Source organism: Salmo salar, chromosome 20 (assembly GCF_965601325.2).
Source record: "Salmo salar chromosome 20, fSalSal1, whole genome shotgun sequence".
NCBI lineage: Eukaryota > Metazoa > Chordata > Actinopteri > Salmoniformes > Salmonidae > Salmo > Salmo salar.
The window spans coordinates 21,350,106-21,367,524 of record NC_138310.1 but is presented as its reverse complement, the minus strand read 5'-3'; positions in this window follow the sequence as shown (position 1 = coordinate 21,367,524).

Below are 17,419 nucleotides of genomic sequence, written 5' to 3'. Positions count from 1 at the left end.
CACCAGGAAGATGGTCGGATTTGCGTTTATCGTCTAAGGAATGAGCGTTACAGCGAGGCCTGTACTCTGGAGCGGGATCGATTTGGAGGTGGAGGGTCCGTCATGCTCTGGGGCGGTGTGTCACAGCATCATCGGACTGAGCTTGTTGTCATTGCAGGCAATCTCAATGCTGTGCATTACAGGGAAGACATCCTCCTCCCTCATGTGGTACCCTTCCTGCAGGCTCATCCTGACATGACCCTCCAGCATGACAATGCCACCAGCCATACTGCTCATTCTGTGTGTGATTTCCTGCAAGACAGGAATGTCAGTGTTCTGCCATGGCCAGCGAAGAGCCCAGATCTCAATCCCATTGAGCACGTCTGGGACCTGTTGGATCAGAGGGTGAGGGCTAGGGACATTCCCCCCAGAAATGTCCGGGACCTTGCAGGTGCCTTGGTGGAAGAGTGGGGTAACATCTCACAGCAAGAACTGGCAAATCTGCTGCAGTCCATGAGGAGGAGATACACTGCAGTACATAATGCAGCTGGTGGCCACACCAGATACTGACTGTTACTTTTGATTTCGACCCCCCCTTTGTTCAGGGACACATTATTCAATTTCTGTTAGTCACATGTCTGTGGAACTTGTTCAGTTTATCTCTCAGTTGTTGAATCTTGTTATGTTCATACAAATATTTACACATGTTAAGTTTGCTGAAAATAAACGCAGTTGACAGTGAGAGGATGTTTCTTTTTAACAAACAATACCCCATAATGACAAAGCGAAAACAGATATTTAGAAATGATTTGGATACAGCTTTAGAGAAGATTTCGACATGGTCGCCAGTTGTATGGTGTTTCCTCCGACACATTGCTGTGGCTGGCTTCTAGGTTAAGCGAGCAGTGTGTCAAGAAGCAGTACGCCTTGGCAGGGTTGTGTTTCGAAGGACGCATGGCTCTCAACCTTCGCCTCTTCCGTGTCCATACGGGAGTTGCAGCGATGGGACAAGACTGTAACTATCAAATGGATATCACGAAAAAGGGAAGAAAAAAAAACATAATAATAAAGAAGATTTTTGCAGTAAAGATGTGATTAGTACATGCTGATGATTTCATTCCTGTGCTGTTTGTAAATACCTTGGTAGGATGACTCATAACTTGAACCAGGTTGCAGGCACTGGTTACAGTTTCAAGCTTTTTCTTGAGTGGGCAGCTTGATGAAAGCCAGTCAATATTAAGGTCACCCAGAAAATATACCTCTCTGTTTATGTCATATACAGTGCCTTCGGAAAGTATTCAGACCCCTTGACTTTTTCCACATTTTGTTGTGTTACAGCCTTGTTCTAAAATTGATTACATTTAAAAACATCCTCAGCAATCTACACACATTACCCCATGATGACAAACTGATAACAGATGTATTTATTTTTTTGCAAATGTATAATACATTTAAATCAGATACCTTATTTAAATAAGTATTCAGACCCTTTGCTATGAGACTCACAATTGAGCTCAGGTGCATCCTGTTTCCATTGATCATCCTTGAGATGTTTCTACAACTTGATTGGAGTCCACCTGTGGTAAATTCAATTGATTGGACATGATTTGGAAAGGCACACACCTATACCTATAAAAACGATAGTTTTTTATAATTTCTGGGTCAAGATTCGGCTTTTTCAAGAGAGGCTTTATTACTGCCACTTTTAGTGAGCTTGGTACACATCCGGTGGATAGAGAGCCGTTTATTATGTTCAACATAGGAGGGCCAAGCACAGGAAGCAGCTCTTTCAGTAGTTTAGTTGGAATAGGGTCCAGTATGCAGCTTGAGGGTTTAGAGGCCATGATTATTTTCATCATTGTGTCAAGAGATATAGTACTAAAACACTTTAGTATCTCCCTTGATCCTAGGTCCTGGCAGAGTTGTGCAGACTCAGGACAATGGAGCTTTGGAGGAATACACAGATTTAAAGAGGAGTCCGTAATTTGCTTTCTAATGATCATGATCTTTTCCTCAAAGAAGTTCATAAATGTATTACTGCTGAAGTGAAAGCCATCCTCCATTTGTGAATGCTGCTTTTTAGTTAGCATTTAGTTAGATCAAAGGATCGATCCACAGTCGGGACCATGGTCAGCGCGATGGCCGGACACCAGCTTGGCACTGGATTGCAATATGCACAAACAAACAGCTTATTTCAATACTGCACAAAGAAGCAAGGAAGAATAGAAAGCCCTGAAAGTGTTTTCATTATGAAGACAGCCACACACAATACAATGGAAACACTTTAGGCCTATATCTTGAACTGTATGCCGGGTATGAAAGGAATAGCTTACTTTGAATAAGTAAACGCTACTGTATAGGCATTCAGGCATGAAAACATGAAATCATTATACATAATAGCTCACTTGAATCATAAACCTGGCCTACCAAGCCAGGCATGAAAAGAGGAAATCCTCATGCATAACCTAATAAAACGGTGGGTAGCTCACTTTGAATCGAACACAATAGGCCTGGCCTACCAAGGCAGGCATGAAATCATGAATAAACAGTATTCAGGCTTACCTTTCTTGTGTGTTTCATGTTTTACAGCACAAAGCGTAGATTCCTAGGTTTAGTGTCGAAGATGGAGCTTATTTCATAGTCCAAGAGTCACCGAGTTCCCTTTCAAAGGACAACAGAGCTAAATTGTTGAGACCTGCAGTCAACATACAAGATCTGACAGATGTTTTGATACAACCTGTTGTGGAGAAGAGTTTCTCAACAGTACATGAAGTAATAGGAAGGGTGATGATGACCCTAGTTGTCTATTGATGTTAGGGAAATGTCAGGGCTGCAGCTGTCCAAAACTTCAATAAGGGATGGGAATTGTTGGTTGTGTGGGTGGTTCATCAATTGCAGACAAATCCGTAGGTGGACTCATGATGAGATGCTCACCATGACGAGGCGGGGCTGGGCGATGGTGAGCTAGCTGGGCTGTGGAAGTCGAAGCAGTAGCCATGCGAACCTCCTCATTGAGAAATTTTGATTTTTTTTTTTATTGGTCAAATATTTGGGGAAGCCTGGCTTCCATGAATACATTCCACTGGTAAAGTACAGTACTGCACAGCACAGAATAGTAGAGAAGAGTTCAGTACAGTTCATTATAGTACGGTAGAGTACAGTCGAGTACAGTAAAGTACAATATAGTTTAGTACAGTACAATACTGTACATTATAGTTTACTCAACTCTAGTGTGCTCTACTGTGTACTGTATTGAACTCTACAGCACTGTACTGAACTAGTTTTAATCACTTAATTCATAAACAAAATCAGTAAAATCACAAACTAATTGATAGGTCTACCTTTACTTGTGAACTTTAATTATCCTTTTTCCTCATGAGGGAGAGAAATTTGAAAAAATCTTATGATATGTGGGTTTTTGGTAACGGAATTTCAAGGCAAAAGGCAATGTTTCTTAAACTTACAGAAGGCAGGACTAAGTGTCTTCAAGACTAAATATAATTGTTGATATTAGTTGGCAGGGATCATTCCTTCAACATTATTTTGCTTTGTTCAACACTTTTATGGTTACTACATGATTCCATTTGTGTTTTTTCATAGTTTCGATGTCTTCACTATTATTCTACAATGTAGAAAATAGTAAAAATAAAGAAACACCTTCGAATGAGTAGGTGTTCTAAAACTTTGGCCCAGTAGTGTATATATATATACTGAAGTTTGAGAAACAGAGGTAAAATAATGTATTTTTCTATAACTCTAATCCCCTTGGAACGAGCTAAACCAAAACAATACTCATCTCCAAAATGGCAAAACGGAAGTCCAAACGTTAAAAATAATTTCATCAGGGCCTTAACAATACTGGAAGCAGTGATTTTCCTCAGTGGAATGGCCTCAGGAAAACGACTGGCAGCACACGTTATGGTTAAGAGAAACTGGTTTCCACACTTGGCTTTGGGCAAAGGACCACCACAGTCCACCAGAATCCTGCTGAAAGGTTCGTGAAAAGCAGGAATAGGCTGCAAAAGTGCAACCGATACAGCTTTGTTTACCCAACCGCTGGCAAACGCGACAGGATTTACAGTAGGCCACAATATCCTGTTTCAGACCAGGCCAGACAAAGTTACGGTCATATGTCTTGTTGACCCCAAGATGGCCTGCCATACTATCATCGTGAGCCAACCTCAGTATCTCTTGTCAAAGAGTAACTGGAACGACAATTTGAGATACACTGGGCCAATCGTCTTTCCTAGAAGTGGCATTTCCTCATTGGAACACTATCTCTCTCAAAGTAACCCACATGAACTTCAAACTCCTTCACTGGACGTATCTCAGAAAAAGGGGAGAAGGAAACATCTTTACTCTGTTCCGCAATCAGCTGTTTCCTAGACATCGAAGTGTCAACTGTAGGGACCCTCTCTTCCTTCAGCGGTCCTACAAACTCGCTCACCTTTAGGGTTTTCAAATGAGAGATCAACTTAGGTTTAGCGAAATCAGGATCAGCCATAACCATCTTGGACAGATCGACCAGGGTGGGATCGCTGACATTCTCCTCAACACTAGACTTTCTTAGACACAGGTCGTTTAAGAGGGCTATTTAGTTCAGCTGGCCCGCTCCCTATTGTGCGGGATTGTCCTTCTGTGTGTCGACTACGTTTTGTTCGACTGTGCTTGTATTTTCCCTGTTGTTGGGAAACCTTTTATTTTGTACATGTGGCTTATTAAAATTACCACACAGTGTTCGCTGCTTCCTGCGCTTCTTGCCGCCACACAACAGACAAGCCGTTACAGAATCCCGCACCACAAAGAGCATGGAATCAGCGGGAGCAGCGGGCACTTCACTACCCTCGATGGAGGAATGTGTCCTGCATAATACATCGGTCCTGCATCGCATCGGATCCGCCATGGACCAGATGATGGAGAGGATGGACCGATGGGAGAGGAGTGGTATCCTCTCTCCACCTACACCCCCCCCCGATACAACCATCTCCTCCTCCTACGACGTCTGGCTCTGGCGCGCTTCGCCTGGCACTCACGAGGGAGTACGATGGGACGGCGGCTGGGTGCAAGGGGTTTCTTCTCCAGTTAGAGTTGTACCTGGCCACCGTCAGACCTGCTCCTACAGGAGAGGAGAGCGTGAGTGCCCTCGTTTCCTGCCTGACGGGCCGAGCTCTGGAGTGGGCTAATGCGGTCTGGAACGCTCCAGACTCGGCGAGGGACCACTACCCAGAGTTCACCCGCCGCTTTCGGGCTGTTTTCGACCACCCCCCCGAAGGTAGAGCGGCGGGTGAACGGCTGTTCCACCTCAGGCAAGAGACGAGGAGCGCTCAAGACTTCGCGCTGGAGTTTAGGACCTTGGCTGCTGGAGCGGTGTGGAATGACAGGGCCCTCATAGACCACTACCGGTGTAGTCTCCGGGCGGACGTCCGCAGGGAGCTGGCCTGTAGGGACACCAATCTATCCCTGGACGAACTCATTGATATGTCCATACGGTTGGACAATTTGCTGGCTGCCCGCGGGCGTTCGGAGAGGGTCCTGCCCGTTCCACCCCCGTGCACCCCCGCCCCTACCCCTATGGAGGTAGGGGGGGCCGTGCCAAGGGGCACCGGAGGAGGTGGCTCCTCCTGCACCAGCTGTGGTCGGAGAGGACACACGGCCGACCGGTGCTGGAGGAGCCAGTCTGGGAGTCGAGAAGGCAGGCAGAACACTTCTCGGTCACATCAGGTGAGTCAGCACCAGACTCGCCCAGAACCCCCTGTTGGTCATGTGTTTTTGCCTGTTTCATTTTCTAAATTTTTTTCCCTCTTCCCAGCATAGGGCGCTAGTCGATTCAGGCGCAGCTGGGAACTTTATGGACCGTGGACTTGCCATTAAGCTGGGAATTCCACGGGTGCCGATAGATTCCCCCTTCCCCGTGCACTCCTTAGATAGCCGACCATTAGGGTCAGGGCTAGTCAGGGAGTCTACGGTGCCACTGGACATGGTAACGCTGGGGAATCATAAGGAAAGCATTAACTTTTTTCTTATTGATTCACCTGCGTTTCCGGTGGTGCTGGGGGTCCCCTGGCTGGCTGGTCACAATCCCCTCATTTCATGGAAACAGGGGGTTCTCCAGGGGTGGTCGGAGGAGTGTTCAGGGAGGTGTCTAGGAGTTTCCATAGGTGCCACGTCGGTGGAGAGTCCAGACCAGGTGTCCACCGTGCGCATTCCCCCAGAATACGCCGATTTGGCGATCGCTTTTTGTAAAAAGAGAGCGACTAAATTACCACCTCATCGACAAGGGGATTGTGCGATAGATCTCCAGGTTAACGCTGCGCTTCCCAGGAGTCACGTGTACCCCTTGTCACAAGAGGAGACGGCGGCTATGGAGACATACGTCACGGAATCCTTGGGACAGGGTTACATTCGGCCCTCCATCTCACCCGCTTCCTCGAGTTTCTTTTTTGTGAAGAAAAAGGAGGGAGGTCTGCGTCCGTGCATTGATTATAGAGGTCTAAACGCGATCACGGTGGGGTTTAGTTACCCACTACCTCTTATCGCTACGGCAGTGGAATCATTTCACAGAGCACAGTTCTTCACAAAATTGGATCTCAGGAGCGCGTATAACCTGGTGCGTATCAAGAAGGGAGATGAGTGGAAAACCGCCTTAAGTACCACATCAGGCCATTATGAGTACCTCGTCATGCCGTATGGGTTGAAAAATGCTCCAGCCGTCTTTCAAACCTTTGTTGACGAGATTCTCAGGGACCTGCACGGGCAGGGCGTGATTGTCTATATCGATGACATTCTGATATATTCCGCCACCCGCTCCGCGCATGTGTCCCTGGTGCGCAAGGTGCTTGGTAGACTGCTGGAGCATGACCTATACGTTAAGGCTGAAAAGTGTGAGTTTTTCAAACGAGCCGTCTCCTTTCTGGGTTATCGCATTTCCACCACGGGGGTGGTGATGGAGTGTGACCGCGTTAAGGCCGTGCGTAATTGGCCGACTCCAACCACGGTGAAGGAAGTGCAGCGGTTCTTGGGCTTTGCCAACTACTACCGGAGGTTTATCCGAGGGTTTGGCCAGGTAGCGGCTCCCATTACCTCACTGCTGAAGGGGGGGCCGGCGCGTTTGAGATGGTCGACGGAGGCGGACGGAGCCTTCAAGAAGTTGAAGACACTGTTCACCGACGCGCCCGTGTTGGCGCACCCGGACCCGTCTTTAGCGTTCGTAGTAGAGGTGGACGCATCCGAGGCTGGGGTGGGTGCCGTGCTATCACAGCGCTCGGGTGCGCCACCGAAACTCCGCCCCTGCGCTTTCTTCTCAGGGAAGCTCAGTTCGGCGGAGCGTAACTACGATGTGGGGGACAGGGAGTTGCTAGCGGTAGTCAAAGCCTTGAGGGTGTGGCGACACTGGCTTGAGGGGGCTAAGCACCCCTTTCTCATCTGGACCGACCACCGAAACCTGGAGTACATCCGGGCAGCGAGGAGACTGAATCCACGTCAGGCAAGGTGGGCCATGTTCTTCGCCCGGTTTAGGTTTACCATCTCATATAGACCGGGTTCCCTTAATACTAAAGCCGATGCGCTGTCCCGTCTGTATGACACGGATGACCGACCCATCGATCCAACTCCCATCATTCCAGCGTCTAGGCTGGTGGCACCAGTGGTGTGGGAGGTGGACGCGGACATCGAGCGGGCACTGGTGTTGGAACCTGCGCCTGCGCAGGTGCCCGTGGGGCGCATGTATGTGCCGCTCGATGTTCGCGATCGGTTGATTCGGTGGGCGCACACGCTACCTGCGGCGGGTCATCCTGGTGTAGAGAGGACAGTGCGGAGTCTAAGGGGGAAGTATTGGTGGCCCACCTTGGCTAAGGACGTGAGGTCATATGTCAGAGTAAGGCTCCTAGGCATTTACCGAGAGGGAAGTTACAGCCCCTCCCCGTTCCACAACGGCCATGGTCGCACCTGTCTATCGACTTCCTGACAGATCTCCCCCCCTCTCAGGGGAACACTGCGATTCTGGTGGTTGTGGATCGGTTTTCTAAGTCCTGCCGTCTCCTCCCCTTGCCCGGTCTCCCTACGGCCCTGCAGACTGCGGAGGCCCTATTTACCCACGTCTTCCGGCACTACGGGGTGCCGGAGGATATTGTCTCTGATCGGGGTTCCCAGTTCACATCCAGGGTCTGGAAGGCGTTTATGGAGCGGCTGGGGGTCTCGGTCAGTTTAACCTCCGGTTATCACCCCGAGAGCAATGGGCAGGCGGAGAGGGTGAACCAGGAGGTGGGCAGGTTCCTGAGGTCGTATTGCCGGGACCGGCCAGGGGAGTGGGCGAGGTATATTCCCTGGGCAGAGTTAGCCCAGAACTCACTTCGCCACTCCTCTACTAACATGTCACCCTTCCAGTGTGTGTTAGGGTACCAGCCGGTCCTGGCCCCATGGCACCAGAGCCAGACCGAGGCTCCTGCGGTGGAGGACTGGGTTCAGCACTCCAAGGAGACCTGGAAAGCAGTACAGGACTCACTGAAGGAGGCCAGTGCTAGGCAGAAAAGGAGTGCTGACCGCCACCGCAGTGAGGCGCCGGTGTTCGCACCGGGTGAGAGGGTCTGGCTCTCAACCCGGAACCTGTCCCTCCGCGTGCCCTGCAGGAAGCTGGGGCCACAGTGTGTGGGGCCCTTCAAAGTCCTGAGGAGGATAAACGAGGTGTGTTATCGGTTGCAACTCCCTTCCTATTACCGTATTAACCCCTCGTTTCATGTGTCTCTCCTCAGGCCGGTGGTGACTGGTCCCCTACAAGAAGATGAGGTGCCAGAGGTCCCTCCACCCCCCCTGGACATCGGGGGGTCCCCGGCGTACAGCGTAAGGGCCATTCTGGACTCGAGACGCCGGGCGGGGGGCCTGCAGTACCTCGTGGACTGGGAGGGGTACGGTCCGGAGGAGAGGTGCTGGGTGCCGGCGGAGGACGTCTTGGACCCATCCATGTTGAAGGAGTTCCACCGCCTCCGTCCGGATCGCCCTGCGCCTCGTCCTCCGGGTCGGCCTCGAGGCCGGTGTCGGCGCGCTGCAGGAGCCGCGCGTCAGGAGGGGGGTACTGTCACGATTCCTACCGACGGTGGCGCACCCCTCCTGCTCGGGTGGCGCTCGGCGGTCGTCGTCACCGGCCTATTAGCTACCACCGATTCCCTTTTTGTTTTTCCCTTTTTTTAATGTTTTCTCACCTGCCCTGAGTTAGTCAATTAAGAGGGCTATTTAGTTCAGCTGGCCCGCTCCCTATTGTGCGGGATTGTCCTTCTGTGTGTCGACTACGTTTTGTTCCACTGTGCTTGTATTTTCCCTGTTGTTGGGAAACCTTTTATTTTGTACATGTGGCTTATTAAAATTACCACACAGTGTTCGCTGCTTTTATTGCCACTTTATCCGGGGTTACAGCACCCTGGCTTCCCCGCTAACTGCACTCACCTTTCCCAAGGTTCTTTCACGTGGTCCCCAGCTGCTGACCGGGCGTTCCGGGATCTCAAACATGGTTTCACCACAGCTCCCATCTGAAACGTGATAGGATTTGCCAGTAGATTGTCGACGTGATTCATAATGATGACTGCTTAGTTGCAAGCTAAGATTTTGAAGATATGATGTTGACATGATCAGTGCTACGGTAGATATAACTTGATTTGCGCCATTTTATCTGTGGCCAATGACCTTGAGACTTCTTGGATGGGCACTTCTAATGTAACTCTATGGCAGCACCCAAGAGGTTTGAATTTTCGAGCTCTCCCCGTAGATTTTGCAGTGACGTAGTGTCCCCATGAGTGACCAAACACTGAGCCAATCACGACGCAACATTACCAACATTACCAACATTACCATTAGAGAACATTACCAACCCCTATGCTCCGTATTTTCCGCTGGCTGCCTCACCAGCACAGAAAGCACTGAGCTAGGTTGAAACACCTGCATTTTGGAGCTGCCTCAATCAAGAAAGAAGAAAAGAGACCATGTTTGTATGCAGTCTTATTAACTCAATGATTATAATTGTTTTTACATTGTTTGCAAACTGATATGTGACACGTAATAATGCCAAAGTAACATGCAAGACAGGCACACATATATACATATATATACTGCTCAAAAAAATAAAGGGAACACTTAAACAACACATCCTAGATCTGAATGAAAGAAATAATCTTATTAAATACTTTTTTCTTTACATAGTTGAATGTGCTGACAACAAAATCACACAAAAATAATCAATGGAAATCCAATTTATCAACCCACGGAGGTCTGGATTTGGAGTCACACTCAAAATTAAAGTGGAAAACCACACTACAGGCTGATCCAATTTTGATGTAATGTCCTTAAAACAAGTCAAAATGAGGCTCAGTAGTGTGTGTGGCCTCCACGTGCCTGTCTGACCTCCCTACAACGCCTGGGCATGCTCATGATGAGGTGGCGGATGGTCTCCTGAGGGATCTCCTCCCAGACCTGGACTAAAGCATCCGCCAACTCCTGGACAGTCTGTGGTGCAACATGGCGTTGGTGGATGGAGCGAGACAGGATTTCCCAGATGTGCTCAATTGGATTCAGGTCTGGGGAACGGACGGGCCAGTCCATAGCATCAATGCCTTCCTCTTGCAGGAACTGCTGACACACTCCAGCCACATGAGGTCTAGCATTGTCTTGCATTAGGAGGAACCCAGGGCCAACCGCACCAGCATATAGTCTCACAAGGGGTCTGAGGATCTCATCTCGGTACCTAATGGCAGTCAGGCTACCTCTGGCGAGCACATGGAGGGCTGTGCGGCCCCCCAAAGAAATGCCACCCCACACCATGACTGACCCACTGCCAAACCGGTCATGCTGGAGGATGTTGCAGGCAGCAGAACGTTCTCCACGGCGTCTCCAGACTCTATCACGTCTGTCACGTGGTCAGTGTGAACCTGCTTTCATCTGTGAAGAGCACAGGGCGCCAGTGGCGAATTTGCCAATCTTGGTGTTCTCTGGCAAATGCCAAACGTCCTGCACGGTGTTGGGCTGTAAGCACAACCCCCACCTGTGGACGTCGGGCCCTCATACCACCCTCATGGAGTCTGTTTCTGACCGTTTGAGCAGACACATGCACATTTGTGGCCTGCTGGAGGTCATTTTGCAGGGCTCTGGCAGTGCTTCTCCTGCTCCTCCTTGCACAAAGGCGGAGGCAGCGGTCCTGCTTTTGGGTTGTTGCCCTCCTATGGCCTCCTCCACATCTCCTGATGTACTGGCCTGTCTCCTGGTAGCACCTCCATGCTCTGGACACTACACTGACAGACACAGCAAACCTTCTTGCCACAGCTCGCATTGATGTGCCATCGTGGATGAGCTGCACTACCTGAGCCACTTGTGTGGGTTGTAGACTCCGTCTCAAATTACCACTAGAGTGAAAGCACCGCCAGCATTCAAAAGTGACCAAAACATCAGCCAGGATGCATAGGAACTGAGAAGTGGTCTGTGGTCTCCACCTGCAGAACCACTCCTTTATTGGGGGTGTCTTGCTAATTGCCTATAATTTCCACCTGTTGTCTATTCCATTTGCACAACAGCAGGTGAAATTTATTGTCAATCAGTGTTGCTTCCAAAGTGGACACTTTGATTTCACAGAAGTGTGATTGACTTGGAGTTACATTGTGTTGTTTAAGTGTTCCCTTTACTTTTTTGAGCAGTATATATATATATATATATATATATATATATATATATATATATAGTGGCAGACCAGGGGGTTGCGTCAAAACGTTTACACAGATCAGACACGGACAGAGTAGGATTAGCTCAGTTTCAAAGGTGTTTATTAAACTAATAATTCAAAAGAAAAAAATAGGTCTCCCTCCATGATACTGGTGTCAAAAAAGCTGTTTTCTCCCGAGAGGTGGCTGACAACGGTACCTGCCAATATCCTTTGGTCAAGTCAAGGGTGCTGATGTACCGGGCCTTTCCCAATCGGTCGATGAGCTGATGTCGTTCACACCCCGAAAATCATTACAGGAGCGTAGGCTACCGTCCGGTTTGGGTACCAACACGATGGGGCTGCACCATGCACTGTGGGACTCTTCAACGACCCCCATCCTCAGCATAGCCTCCACTTACTTCGGGCCTACGGAATCCGATATGGCCTCTTTCGTACCGTTTCCCCGGGCCGGGTACGGATGTGGTGTTCAATGAGGGTCATGCGGCCCAGCTTCTCGGAGAACGTCGCCGTGTTCTGATCGACGAGCTCCCTGAGCTCTTGCTTCTGAGCCGGGTCGAGGTGCTCATTGCTCGGGACCACCACTGGTACCGTTAGCATCCTGGGTTCCGACCATAACATAGCCAAGGCTGTCCTCTCGTGCCACTTCTTCAACAGGTTCACATGGTAAATCTGTTGGGGTTTCCCTGGTTGCCGTACGCGGTAATTGACAGGTCCCAGCTTGTCGATCACCTCGTGCCCTGTTGCCAGGAACTTACTTTCGGCCGTGGAGATTAAGACCAACACCCTGTCTCCCCCTTGGAATTCTCGGTGCTGGGCTCCCCGATTGTAGACCTGGGCCTTCTCCATATGTTCCCTCACGACTGGCCATATGGCTGTCATCCGCTCCCTCATCGTCTCCATGTGCTGCATAAGGGGGTTGGTTGGGCTTCCCACACCTCCTTGGCGAGGTCCAGTAGGCCGTGCAGCCTCCTCTCGTAGCGGGGTTTGAAAGGGGAAACCCCAGTGGAGGACTGGGGTACTTCTCAAATTGAGAACATTAGGTGGGGTAGTAGTTGGTCCCAGTTCTTAAGGTCCTGCTCGATGACCTTCTGCAGCATTTGTTTGAGCGTTTTATTGAACAGCTCGACGAGCCCATCCGTCTGCGGGTGAAAGACGGCGGTCCGGATCTGCTTGATCTGCAGGAGAGCACACAAATCTTTCATTAGGCGGGACATAAACTCAGTACCTTGGTCTGTCAGGATCTCGTTCGGGATGCCCACCCGGCTAAAGAGGTGGAACAGCTCCCGGGCAATTACCTTGGATACCGCCGCCCGTAGGGGAAGGGCCTCGGGATACCGGGTGGCATAGTCTACTATTACCAGGATGTATTGGTGTCCTCGTGCTGTTTTTACCAGGGGACCCACTATGTCCATGGCGATGCGTTCAAAGGGCACCCCGATAATCGGTAGGGGGACTAATGGGTTTCGGAAGTGAGCCTTTGGGGCACTCATTTGACACTCCGGGCAGCTGCGACAGTAGTCTTCCACGGCCCTCCTCATCCCGGGCCAGTGGAACCGGGCGGCGATCCGTTTCCGGGTCTTCTCCATTCCCAGGTGTGCCCCAAACAGGTGGGTGTGGGCCAGCTGAAGAACGGTTCTGACGTACCGTCGGGGCAGCAACAATACCTCTCGAAGTTCCCCCTGTTGGCGCAACACCTGATACAAAAGGTTATTCTTGATTTGGAAATGGGGGTATTGCCAGTCACTCACCCCCGGAAGTAGCTGTCTATCCATCGCTATCACCTGGGCTGCGGCGGCTTTCAAGTTAGGATCCTCCCACTGGGCCATCCCGAATTGTCCCCTCAGTTGGCCCCCAGAGGGTGTCTTGACTGGTCCCTCGAAATCGAGGAGGGGGAAGCTGGGCTCTTCCTCCCGTGGTTCCCCTGGGGGGGTCGGATTCCGGCACCGACTCCGGACCCGTAGATACAGGTTGGACAACCGTTTGCCTCCGGGCCACACAGGCGATGGGTCGTCCTCGCTCTCGTCTTCGGCCGGCTCGTACCTTCTTCCTCAGCTCTCCCCCTCAGCTCGTGCCCTTCCAGGAACAGCGGACAATCTCGTCCCACTAGGAGAGGTACCGGCAACTCTGGTACTGCACCCACCATCATCTGGCAGCTCCCTTGTGGCGTCACGATGTTGGCCCATACGGTTGGATACCGCTTTGTGTCCCCGTGGACACGGAAATGGACATCTCCCTACCACGTTCGGTCTCCTGGTTCAGCAGGCTCGTGGTTACGAGGGTAACCATACTTTCAGAGTCTAATAGAGCTTCCGTGTTGTGTCCGTCAACCTTCACCGGGACCATGGGTGCAGTTGATTCATGGTATGCCCAACAGGAGGTGATGTAGTTCACTGCGTGACCCACCTCGCCTCCGGGGCTTGCTGATGGCATCGACTCCTCTCGAGCCGGGCAATTCCAGGCAATGTGCCCCCGGGCGCCACACTCAAAACCCCTACTTTGGTCTCCATCTACCTGGGGTCGTCGGTGGCGGGTCGGCCCTACTCCAACCAGTCTCTCCAGGGGTTTGCTGTCCTTTGGCCCTGCCGACTGTTGGTTCGAGGAACACAGCAGTGTGGCTGTCCCTTCCGACTCCTCGAACAGGTCGCCGACTCAGCCCGGCTCCCACTCAGCAGGGCCTGAGTGTTCTGATGCATCTCCACTGCTTCCAGGAGGCCCTCCAAGGTCTGGGGCGCGCATAGACTCACTGACCTGTCGTGGGGTAGTGCCCGTAGGAAGCGATCCAGGACCACTTTGTCTAGGATGGAGAGGGTGGATACGTCGGTTAGTAGCCATCCCCTGGTGACGCGCAGTAGGTCGCTCATCTGGGCTCGTGGGGATGCGTCGGCTACAAACCTCCAGTTGTGAAAGAGTTGAGCCCGATGGGCCAGGCTGTACCCGTAGCGACTGAGTATCTCCCGTTTGAGTCCGTCGTAGTTAGCCTCCTGTTCATTGTTCAGGTCCCAATACGCCTTTTGGGCATTCCCATAGAGGAACGGGGATAGCAGACTGGCCCACTTCTGCCTTGACCGTCCTTCCGTAGTGCTGTCCATTCAAACGTACAGAGGTAGGTTTCGATGTCGTCATCTTCTGTTAGCTTGATTAAAAACCGTTTTGGATGTGATTCAGTAGACGCTCCTCCTTGTAGCTTTCTAATTTCCTCAATGAAGCGGCCGTTTTGTAGCCGCTGTTCCTCCAGCGTTCGTTCCTGAACCGCCTGTTGGGCTTGTTGGGCCTGGATGAACTGAGCTATCAACTCGTCCGTGCTGATGCTGCGTAAACGTCAACCCTGATCTGACCACGTTATCAGATTGCACGCATTTTCCACCACTTGTGGCAGACCAGGGGGTTGGTTCAAAACATTTACACAGATCAGACACGGACAGAGTAGGATTAGCTCAATTTCAAAGGTGTTTATTAACCTCTTACATCTAGACGTTCCGCTAGCGGAACACCTGCTCCAATATCCAATGATAGGCGTGGCGCGAATTACAAATTCCTCAAAAATACAAAAACTTCAATTTTTCAAACATATGACTATTTCACAGCATTTTAAAGACAAGACTCTCCTTTATCTAACCACACTGTCCGATTTCAAAAAGGCTTTACAGCGAAAGCAAAACATTAGATTATGTCAGGAGAGTACCAAGCCAGAAATAATCAGACACCCATTTTTCAAGCTAGCATATAATGTCACAAAAACCCAGAAGACAGCTAAATGCAGCACTAACCTTTGATGATCTTCATCAGATGACACACCTAGGACATTATGTTATACAATACATGCATGTTTTGTTCAATCAAGTTCATATTTATATCAAAAAACAGCTTTTTACATTAGCATGTGACGTTCAGAACTAGCATACCCCCCGCAAACTTCCGGGGAATTTGCTAACAATTTACTAAATTACTCACGATAAACGTTCACAAAAAGCATAACAATTATTTTAAGAATTATAGATACAGAACTCCTCTATGCACTCGATATGTCCGATTTTAAAATAGCTTTTTGGTGAAAGCACATTTTGCAATATTCTAAGTACATAGCCCAGCCATCACGGGCTAGCTATTTAGACACCCGGCAAGTTTAGCACTCACCAATATCAGATTTACTATTATAAAAGTTTGATTACCTTTTGTTGTCTTCGTCAGAATGCACTCCCAGGACTGCTACTTCAATAACAAATGTTGGTTTGGTCCAAAATAATCCATCGTTATATCCGAATAGCGGCGTTTTGTTCGTGTGTCCCAGACACTATCCAAAATGGTAAATCAGGGTCGCGCGCATGGCGCAATTCGTGACAAAAAAATTCTAAATATTCCATTACCGTACTTCGAAGCATGTCAACCGCTGTTTAAAATCATTTTTTATGCAATTTATCTCGTAAAAAAGCGATAATATTCCGACCGGGAATCTCCTTTTCGGCAAACAGAGGAAAAATCACAAAGACGGGGGCGGCCAGGGCACGCGCCTAAGCCCACAGTCCCTTGATCGGCCACTTGAGAAAGGCGATAATGTGTTTCAGCCTGGGGCTGGGATGACGACATTCAGGTTTTTCCCGGGCTCTGAGCGCCCATGGAAGACGTAGGAAGTGTCACGTTAGAGCAGAGATCCTTTGTAAAAGATAGAGATGGCAAAGAAGTTCAAGAAATGGTCAGACAGGCCACTTCCTGTAAAGGAATCTCTCAGGTTTTGACCTGCCATTTGAGTTCTGTTATACTCACAGACACCATTCAAACAGTTTTAGAAACTTTGGAGTGTTTTCTATCCAACGCCAATAATTATATGCATATTCTAGTTACTGGGCAGGAGTAGTAACCAGATTAAATCGGGTATGTTTTTTATCCAGCCGTGAAAATACTGCCCCCTAGCCATAACAGGTTAAACTAATAATTCAAAGAAAATAATAGGTCTCCCCCATGAGACCCTCTCCGGGATACCGTCTTCTGGGCTCCGGGTCTTGCTGTATCCTGTGGGGATCAATCAAAAACTGAACTCCCTCCTGTTACGTCTGGAACCGTCCCCAACTATACGGGAGTCCCTTCTTCCCCCTGTCGCTCCCCTGTGTGCTGCCCTTCTGGCAGCTTTATGGAACTCGTACAGCTGGTGAGCAATCAGCCCTTGATTACTCACCAACCCCAATCAGCCCCAATTAGTCCTGGCCCGGAGAGCCCGTCGAAACCTGGCTCGTCCAGCAGAGGGAGCCATCGCCTCGTGATGTATACTCCGTCTGTCACCAGGCCTCGACAAGTCTCCCCCTGGTGGCTGACCTGCTGTACGGCACAATAAAAAAATAGCTAAACATGTGGGGCTCAAAACAGGTGGGGCTCTGTCTCACCTGCCATGATTGATGGGTCGCCACTTAGCACAATAGAGAAATCATGCACGAAGTAGCCTACACCAACACATCATGTGAAATATTTGGCAATATGGGTTTGAAAAGTGTGAGTGTGAAATCATAGCATATGTATATATTATTATATATCTAGCATATGTATATATAGCATAGCTATATATTATTCAACACCAGGGGCCGGTTATGCGTCTTGCCTGGCGCTAGCTGAGCTTGCGAAAGTCAGATCAAAGATTTCAGCACATTCTGTTCTGTTCTCTGACTCCTGATCGAATCCACAACAAGAATTGTGCATTTATTCCCATGTCTAAAGTTTAGCCTCTTTCTAAAGTTTAGCCTCTTTATTTTGCTTCTC